Source organism: Echinops telfairi, unplaced genomic scaffold, assembly GCF_000313985.2.
Source record: "Echinops telfairi isolate 266 unplaced genomic scaffold, ASM31398v2 ScPeMD7_7400;HRSCAF=8409, whole genome shotgun sequence".
In the NCBI taxonomy this organism is placed as follows: domain Eukaryota; kingdom Metazoa; phylum Chordata; class Mammalia; order Afrosoricida; family Tenrecidae; genus Echinops; species Echinops telfairi.
This window is the reverse complement of record NW_022111300.1, coordinates 39,231,702-39,241,780: the sequence shown is the minus strand read 5'-3', so window position 1 is coordinate 39,241,780 and position 10,079 is coordinate 39,231,702. Positions and strand designations below refer to the sequence as shown.

Here is a 10,079-nt window from a genome sequence, read left to right as displayed (position 1 = left end):
GGGTTTGTAACCTTCACCGGCATTTGTTCAGTCTGTGTGCTGAGTAGATAAGCTGGACTATATGAAGAACTTGGTATCAGGAATGAAGGAAGGCTCATGACCAACCTGGTTTGCTTAAAGGAATGAGGGTTTTAAGCACTCGTTTATGATCAGTGACTGCAGTCTTCAGTATGGATTGCATCTCAATGTAATGAAAACTAAATATCCTTACAATTGGAATAGATAACACTATGATAAATGGAGAAATTTTGGAAATTGTAAGGATTCCATATTGCTTTATATCCAGTCAATGATCATGGAAGCAGCGATCAAGAAATTAAGTTATATGTTACATTGGACAGACATCTGTAAGTGTTGATGAGCAAGGATGCCACTTTGAGGACTAAGGCGTGCTTGCCATGAGTCTGGGAATTTTCAATCACCTCATATGCATGTGAAAGTTAGATATTGAATAAGGAAGATGAAAGAAGAATCAATGCATTTGAGTGATGTTGTCAGAGAACATTGAAAGTACTGTCTTGGAAGAATTACAGCTAGAATGTTCTTTAGATATGAGGTTGGCAAGACTTCCTCACCTACTTTTGACATGTTGTTAGAGAGACCAATCCTTGGAGAAGGAATTACACTTGGTAAAGGTGAAGGTCAGTAAAAGAGAGAAAGTCACAAGTGGTTGCAACAATGGGCTGAAACCCCAACACCATTGTGAGGATGGTGCAAGTCAGCACAGCATTTTGTTCTGTTCTGCACAGGATCTCTATGAGAAAGAACCAGCTTGAAGGCATCTAACAATAAGATACAGTGATAAGGATAATACATAGGTACAAATAAAAGGTAAGAAATATGTATCTGAATATTTTCCATTCTTATCATTTGGAGTTATAATATTAAAATATTCTTAGCTATTAAAATATTGTGGTATAAGACAATGAGATCAGCTTGAGGAGACAAATCTTTTTTACTTGTAAAACATACTTTTTCAGTAAATTTTCTAAATCAGCAACATTTCTACCAATATGCATTATGATTTCACATTTTAATCATCCAGATATAGTTCTTTCTAGAATGTATGCTGGACTCAGCATTTCTAAAGGGATTCTAAGTGTAATTGAACACTTTCTTAATTAATCAAGGAGGTCAGGAAGAACAGTATTTATTAAATTAAACTTTAATACAATAAGAAATTCAAGAATAGCACTCTGCAGAATTGTTCCCTAAACTTTCTCCAATTCCAACATTCCAGTGAGGCTGGTGGTATTGTGTGCTTCCCTTGTTATCAGCTAAACTTTTTGATATGCTCAAATTGCCTGTCACTAATATCTGTACTCTACTTTTTACTACTTTGTTTGGTGTGTCTGTAGCTTGAGAAATTAAGCAAATATGTTAGAATTGTGTTAAATATCATGAGGTGTTTGGGGATCAAATCTACAAGGACTGAGAAAATATCTTTCTTCCAAAGAGGAAGTTAGAAATTCACAATAACACTCTTTTTTCTTATTCTTAACTACAGTTCCTCAAGTGAATTTGTCCCTACAACTGAGACTTTGGATACATGGAGCATTACTGAATTCTTCTATTTTATCCGATGCATGTTCTCCTTCTACATATACAGCATTATTCATTTTTACTAGCATATGTAAGCAATGCGTATTCAGTCTGGGTGATGACTTATTCTTGAAACACAATCATAATGTAGGAATCACATGGTACAGTGGCTAAGCAGCTCGGTTGCTAACTGACAGATGAGCTTCAATCGGCTTCCATCTAAATTACAGCCTTAGAAACCTAATGGAACCAATCTACTCTGTCCTACTTGGTCACAATGAATTCGATTCAATGCGGCAATGGGTTTAGCTTTTGGTTTTATTTATACATAAAGACACATCAACAAGTTCAAGGTGAACTTGAAGAAAATCCTTACACTCATACACACTTCCACTGATCTAAACCGTTGACCAAATTTCCATCATTTAATATGCTTTCATTAAGATTGTTATTAGGTTGAGTCAGCTGACTCCATGTAACCTGATGGAACCTATGTATAAGTGTATAAAACATTGCCGGTCCTGCACTATTGTCATGGTCGTTAGCATGTTTGAGTTCCTTGCTCTGGCTATTGGACTAAGCCATCTCCTTGAGGATTCTGGTGTTGCATCCCACAGTGCCCATTAAATGCTACAAAAGAACGTGGTTGCTCATATGACTGCACAAGGTCAGCAGTTTAAATCCACCAACTGCTTCAAGGGAGAAAGATGAAGCCACTGAATTCTAGAAAGATTTGCCGTCTCTGAAATTCAAAGAAGGCAGTTCTACTCTGCTATAGGGTTGCTATCAATTGGGATCTATTCAATGGTAGTGGGTTCATTAAAATCCACATCCCTTTAAACCACTTTCATGGTATAAATTACAACTCATAGACACCCCATAAAGGTTTCCAAGTCTTTGCATCTTTATGGGAACAGACAGTCTCATTTTTCCCCATGGAGTGAATGATGGGTTTGAACCACGGACTTCTTGATCAACAGCTGACACTTATTAAACCAGGATATTTTCGACCTAATGCATTAGATGGAATTAGAACAAAAGTTATCATTTTTAAACTCAAAGTAAAATCTTTAGGAAAGAACATTTATAATATGTAGGATTAAGGTCACACTGACTTGTGGCTTAAGGAGCCCTGGTGGAACAGTGAACTAAGCATTAGATTTGGGTTCAAGCCTACCAGCTACTGTTTGGGATAAAGAGGAGGCCATCTGTTTCCATACTTTTTTAAAGAGTCTAGAAACTTAGCTCTACTCTGACCTATAGAGTCACTATGAGTCAGACTTGACTTTGACCGTGGGTTTTAGGTTAGGGTGTGACGGCCTAGGCCACTAGTGATGAAAAGGGAAGGAGGGATGTATGAGGGCACCGTGCAAATATTTTAACTTCTCTATTAGTCTTCTTTGACCTGACCTGACCTGACTCCCTACCTGCTAATCACAGCTTAGTAAAGAACACTCGTTCTCAGTTACTCATTTGGATAGCAATTGTCATCTAAATTATTCTTTATGTGGAGAAAATGAGGCTTCTACTTTTTCAGCCTTCACACATCTGCTGCTGGCTGTTACAGCAACAAAAACAAATCCTCTTCACAATGAAAATATTGAGGGAATTTTCCTAATGTGCTAATCTGTATTAAACCAATATTGCAGAAAAGATGACTCAAACTTCCGAGGACTGATGATAGTATGATGCTTTTTCCTTCTTGAAAGTGTCAATACAATCAAATGGAGACGGCTTGAAAGATAATATTGCTTAAAATTAGGTATCCTGAAATGGATATGTTCCCCAATGTGCATATGTAGACAGCTGTCCTTACCATGGAGGCATTCTCATTAAAAGTTTACAATCATATATTCATCTAAAACACTATTTGTGAAAAATATCATGTAAAAATCTCATTAAATTCTCCTTCTAGTTAAAAGAAAATATACTCAGGACCTGTATGAAATGCTAATTTACTTCTGTAATAGCCCACGATTGAACTCAAATTATACTAATTCATTTTATTGGCAAATAAAACCATGTAACACAAAATAGATAACTTTAAACAATTAATATCAGTTATAAAACAATTCAGTAGGTAGTGAAGACATTTTAATAGCATCTCCTCCTCTCCACAGTTTCCTTTATTATTTGCATCATATATTGGTGTTGTACACTTGCTGCAAATAATGAGTCTGTATGTATACATTATTAGCACAGGTCTATAATGGAGTTTTTCCCTTCCATGAGGAAGTCCCAGGTTCAATGCCTGGCCAATGTACTTCAAGGGCATCCACCAGCACTCTGTCAATGGAGGTGCATTTGTTGTGATGCTGTGGAGAATGAGTGAAGTCTCTAGATTAAAAAGCCTAGCTATTGACTTCCCCCAAATCATCCAATAAAAATGTTATGGATCCCAAAGATCCGACCCCACTGTGTATGAAACAGTCTTGCCTTAGGAACAAAATCATAATTCACTTAATTCTTAACATACAATTCAAATGAGCTTTCCAAATGCACAATTACTATATCAAATTGGATAGTTTCACTGCCCTAAAATTCCCATGAAGTCTACTTACTCATCCCTCTCCAAGAATGTCTTGTTCCACGTGCATGGAACAAACACTGACCTTTCAAAATTCATTTCTAACGTCCTGTTTTTTCCATATTACATAACAATATGTAGCTACACAGTACAAAAATGCTACAGATTTCCCACCAAGTACCACTTTTCCTGCATTCTACATATTTTGATACATTTATGTTCACTTTTATTTAATTCAAAATATTTTTAAATTCCTTTTGAAATATCTCCTTTGGTGCACAGTTACATGGAAATCATAGTTTAGTTGACAAATATTTGGAGAATTTCCAGCTACTTTTTAATTATTATTTTATAACTTAATACTATTGTGGTCTGAAAGCATCATTTGCAAGGTTTCTACTCTTTTAAATGTGTTCAGGTGTGTTTTATGGTCCTGAGTTCTCTAGTTTCAATTGAGCATTCTATACAATTCCATTTTGACAACTTTATTAGTATACGTACTATTTCTCTTGAAAAATTATAGATGCTTGTCCTAGAGTACACAATGCATATATACAGCTATGTGTCTTAATTTAAACATTCACTACATTGATTCAAGGTTAATACAGTTACCTTTAAACATGATGCCCCAATTCCTCATTTATACCCCTTACATTTTACTATGGTTCATTTCATTTATTCATACTCTATAGTCAATCACCTAATGCAATGTTATTATTAATTTGAACAGTTGGCTACTGGATTAAATAATTTTTAAAAATGTACCTTCATTTTCTTATTCATCTGCTGTTCTATCTATATGCAGACCTAGTTTCTGATTTTTATACTTTTCCTTCTTTTTGGAGATATTTAAATATTTTCTTACAAAGCAGGTATGCCGGTGATAATTTTGTTTTTTGGTTTAATTCCGGAGTTCAGCTTTGCTCCTTTTTGGGTGGCGTTGACTGTTTGCTGAGACACTGTGAAGCTGGAATTCACTTAGTTTCTCTTTCAAATGTGATTTGTAAAGAAGGATTAAGAATGTGTATTTTGAAAAAAAGCCTGAGAAGATGAAAATGCAAATGTCAAGGTGAATTTTGTGTGATGGGATTTTGAGTTATTTTATTTTCATCTTTTGGGTTTTTTTTACTGTACTTTTCGAGTTCCTTAAAAGAGGAAGTATTATTTTTAGAAAGGGTGACTTTAAACTCTGCAGTTGGAAGGCGGATGGAACTACGTGTATAAGAGGACCTGATTGCAGACGTTTAATTGTAAAACCTATGGTAAATATTCAAGAGCAGACTGAATTGTTTCCCATAGAATTCATAACGACATAGCTGAAACAGTGCTGGCAGCTGCGGATTGGTCTACATTTACTTTAATACAAAGATAAGTCAAGAAGTGTTGCTACTAGGGTCCATGCCGGGATTTGTTACAAATAAAGTCGGTTTAAACATACCTCTGTGAACAGTCCATAGCCGTGGACATGTCCCCTCAGTAATACCTTTGTCCTGGTCTCATTAGGGTGTCTTCAAGTCAAAAAAGAGGAGCCAATGGAAACAGTTGCTCTGAAGGAACTATAGACCACGGGATTCAAGACACACAGGTAGCTTAGAGGCTATGGCTATTGTTTTTAATAGGGGGGACTCCACCTGGGCCATCTTGATAGATTCCATCAGGGTCTAGTAGGAAAATGTTTCTAGAAAATTGAAGAAGCCCATCAGTGAGGAAAATGACAGGAAATTTGCACTGCTAGGTGCAGTGTGTCAGGTTCCCTCTCTGAGAGCAAGGGTTGTCCTACAAAACATGTGTGGGACGTCTCTCCAAATACACCCTGCAGGCCTGCCTTTCAAACTTCTGTTTGTTCTCAAAACTCCAAGATCATTTAAAAGAGACATAATTTAAGTCCCTTGAGTGTAACAAAACTGTTGTTTGTTATAGTATAAATTGAAGAATGCAAAATTATTTGGGGAAAGGTTAAATTGAGGGAAACATCACCCGCAGGAGTACACAGCCTTTATATAGACCTGGATGGAAGATATGTTGAGAAACAAAAGTTTCACACCTTGATCGCTCTGTTTAGTAAAATTCTCCATGATTTTATAGTAATACTTTTTGACTTTCTCTCATAGAACTTGAGAAGCCTCAGTAAATTCTGACTAAAAAATAATTTATTAAAAATACCAAAAAATAAATAAATAACACCATTCGTGTTATTATTAACTAGGCAGTACCGCTTTAGGTTTCAATTAATTTCTTCAGTTAATAGAATATAATGGATTTTCCACGTGAATTTATGAATACGACATCATAGAAAATACCATCAATATACAATGTTTAATTTCACAAATAAAATGAAACGATATTCTGTAACTGCACACACACACATATAGTACTTTTATGTACAAAGGGTACCCCTCCAAAAACTGAAAAAAAAATGTCAAAGCTATGCATTTAAATTATTCTAGAAAATAACCTTATCACCTTCAAGATACTCTCCATTACACTTAATACATTTGTCAAATCTGCGGTTCCATTCATGGGAACATTTTTCAAACTTCTCTGTTGGATAGCTGACAGCACCTCCTCGTTTTCCTTCTCCTCTTCTACATCATCAAATAGCTGTCCTTTCATGTCCCTCTTCATTCACGGAAACAAAGATAAGTCACACTGAGCGAAGTCAGGTAAGTAAGGTGCATGGGGAAGAGAGGCATGCTCTTTTTTTTTTGCCAAAAATTGGCACACTGAGATGACTGCGTGAGGAGGTGCATTGTTGTGGTGGCAAAACCAGTCCCCTGCTTGCCACAAATCAGCCTTTTTTTTTTCTTCTTTTGTCACATACTGTTCTGGGGTCTTTTCAAAACCTCCACAGACAGCTTGATTAACAGTCAGATCATGTAGAACAGACTCCAAATACACTACTAGTCGACATTCTTGTCCATTTGGGAAGTTGACAGACATCCAGAACAAATTTGGAATCAATTGACATTTCACCTTGTTTGAAACTAGAAAACCACTCGTACACGTGAGTTTTTCCCATAGGACTGTCTTTGTAAGCTGTGTTCAACATCACAATAGTTTCTGCAGCATTTTTCCACAGCAGGAAACAAAATTTCACAGCTGTACGCTGTTCTGTTAAATTGGCCATCACAAAAAACGAGGTTTGAGCAAAACAGCTTTTATGAAAAAATTCACTGTGACCAGAGAGAACCTTTCTAGGAGATGCCACTGAGTGCACTACCTCAGAGCAAGTTGCTTGATGCTTGCCTAGGGGTAAAAACGCATACTACAAAAGCTCTGCCCACCAGAGCCTTTTCTGTTTGGTTGTTTTTTTTAGATTTTTTGCGGGGGGAGGAGTACCTCTTCAGATGTATATTTTATAATACAAACAACATAAAAGGAAAATATGAACTCTATAAAACAATTTTATAATCACAATCAATTCTACAAAAGTTAACATTTCTTCTAACATGATTGTTTCATATGAAGAAATGAAAAATGCAAAATTAAGCAATGGTTTCTCTACCTTGGTTACACATGCTCATGGTTTCCTTATACTAACATTCAGTTTAGCCCTTTCTTGTGGGGAGAGAATGTTAGCCTAAATTTTGACCTGAGCCCATTGTCATCCTGGTGGCAGGGTTAGCTAATCTTACTCAGGCAGCAAGAGTTCTTACATCAACAAAGAAGGGAAAACGACCATTACAGAGCTACTGATCTAAGTACATACATGGCATCAGACCACAGTGTCAACATTTGGTGACTTCTTGCCTTTACTTAGGCTTTGCTTTTTCTCTTTTCCTTTCCTTTTTGTTTTAGGTTAACCTGCTTTTCTGAGATGATATATAATCCTTAAGAAAAAGAATAATGACATGTATGGGATAGCAAATTAGTCACAGGAACTCTTTCCACTCTTAAGTATTTCTCTAATGATCAGTTTAATAGGATATAACTGAACACTTGTGTTTATTTCTGTACTCACTGTGTTCTGAATATATATATATAAATTGTGTGTGTGGACTGTGTTAGGATGTGTTTCTATAAGAAAAACAACAGATTCACTCAGCTTAATGACTCTCTCAGAATAACCAATCTTAAACTCACTACCATTGAATGGACACCGACTCATGGTGACCCTTTAGGAAAAGGTAGAACTGTCCCCTGTGGGTTTCCAAGACTTTAACTCTTTATGAGAGGTAGAAAGCCTCATCTTTGTACCTTGGAGTGCTGGTGGTTTTGAACTGCTGAACTTGCAGTTAGCAGCCCAAAGTGTAACCACTACGCCAACAGGGCTCCAAAATTGTTAATGGCTGTTTTTAATGTTTGTGCTTTCTGAACGCAAAGTTTGTTGTCCTCATTGGGTACTCCCTGGTTTTCTTTATTAAATTCCCAACTCTGTGGGCTATCAAACACTTCTCCAATTGGAAATGAAAGGGCACTGCAGGCTTCTGTGGGATATTCTCTTTGATTTCTTCCCAGGCATAAGAGATACAAATTAATTTTACTGCACAGCCCTCATTTCCTCTGTCTGCATCCTCAATTTCAAGCAGACTCACTGTTCACCTGCTGGTTCCTTCTCCACTCCCTACCTAGTTCTGTTTGAGGAAATTCAGCTGGAGTCAGGTGTCTTCAAATATCAGGAGGTACTCTAACATGTGTTCTGGGAGGAAATGTCCACGAAACCCCATTCTAACTCTGTGTTTAGAACGTCTTTTATTGAAAACCAGTCTAATTCAGACTGATCACAAGAACCAGTATTTACTTAATAAAATTGAAAAACATCATTCTGGCTTTAAGCCGAGCAGCTTTGAACAGAGAGGGAGATGGGAGCCATTTCTCAGTAGCTATTATTCATCACTCTATGGTGCTATTACTTTCATTCCTCATTTACACCAATTCAGTACTAAAAATGGCATTCCTTCCCTGTAAATATTCCTGCATCTGTTCATATTTCCTCTTTTTTCCCCTCCATGTACACACACATATTGCTATTTGTGGTTATAGTTTGGAGGAACGAAATGGAGTGTCTATTCTTATCACTGACATATGGCTGCATGCCTTCTGTCTCACAAGCACATTTTGAGTCTATCAGTTTTATTTTGTAGCAGGTCTGAGGGAGTGAATTTACATTTATAGGATGCTATTTTTTTCTTTGAGACTGACAGAAAATCCCAGAAAACAAATTTTGCCATCATGATGTGTCAAAATTAGCTTAAGGAATCTAGAAATCATCATAATTTACATATATACATTAGACAACAATTAAAGACTGTTCCAGTAATGCGGACCATAAAAATGTTGGTTCTTGTTTTTAAAAAAAGAACCAAAAAATATTTGGATTATTTTCTTCTAGGTCAATGTTGAATCAATAAAGGTATGCTTCCGATTTATAAATAGCAGAGCCTTTATAATGAGAGAGAACGTATACGTAAGGGATCACTTGGTATCCCTCGAGACCTGAGCTGACAGATGGAACACTTTTTTCACTATTAGGTACGTGCCTTTCTCCCTCAGGCATTATAGGGTTGGCTTCTATAGCATCAGGTAAAGTTCCTTCTCTATGGTGTGTCAGGCCATGGCCTGTCACATGGCCATCAAGTTGATTCTGACTCATAGAGACCCTACAGTACAGTGAACTACCCCTGCCAGTTTCCAAGTCTCTAACTTTTTATAGGAGGATTGGAATACCTAGGTAGCACAAGTAATTAACACAATCATCCACTAGCCAAACATCTGGGGGTAGAACCAGGGAAGAAAGGCCTGGCACTCTATTTCTGAAAAGCAATCACTGAAGGCCCTGTGGAGCACAGGTCTGCTCTGACACACACGGAATCTCCCAGTGAGGAGGAACCCACGCAATAGCAAGGATCCTTGTTTTTGTTCCTTTGTTGTCAGTTTGTTTGTTTGGTTTGACCATAGCCCCAATGTTGTCTTGGTAAAAGCCAGGCTCTCTTCGTTTCGAGAAACATCTATTCCTTTATATGAATATAAAATTTACACAAATTTATCTTTAATCTATTTCATAACTATC

General features: G+C 36.7%; 1 protein-coding gene across 1 annotated transcript in view; it reads right to left on the bottom strand.

Moving 5' to 3' along the window:
- The window catches only part of LOC123522379 (netrin receptor DCC-like), a 287,250-nt gene that overhangs the window by 2,687 nt on the left and 274,484 nt on the right, over positions 1–10,079 (bottom strand). The window lies entirely within an intron of this gene.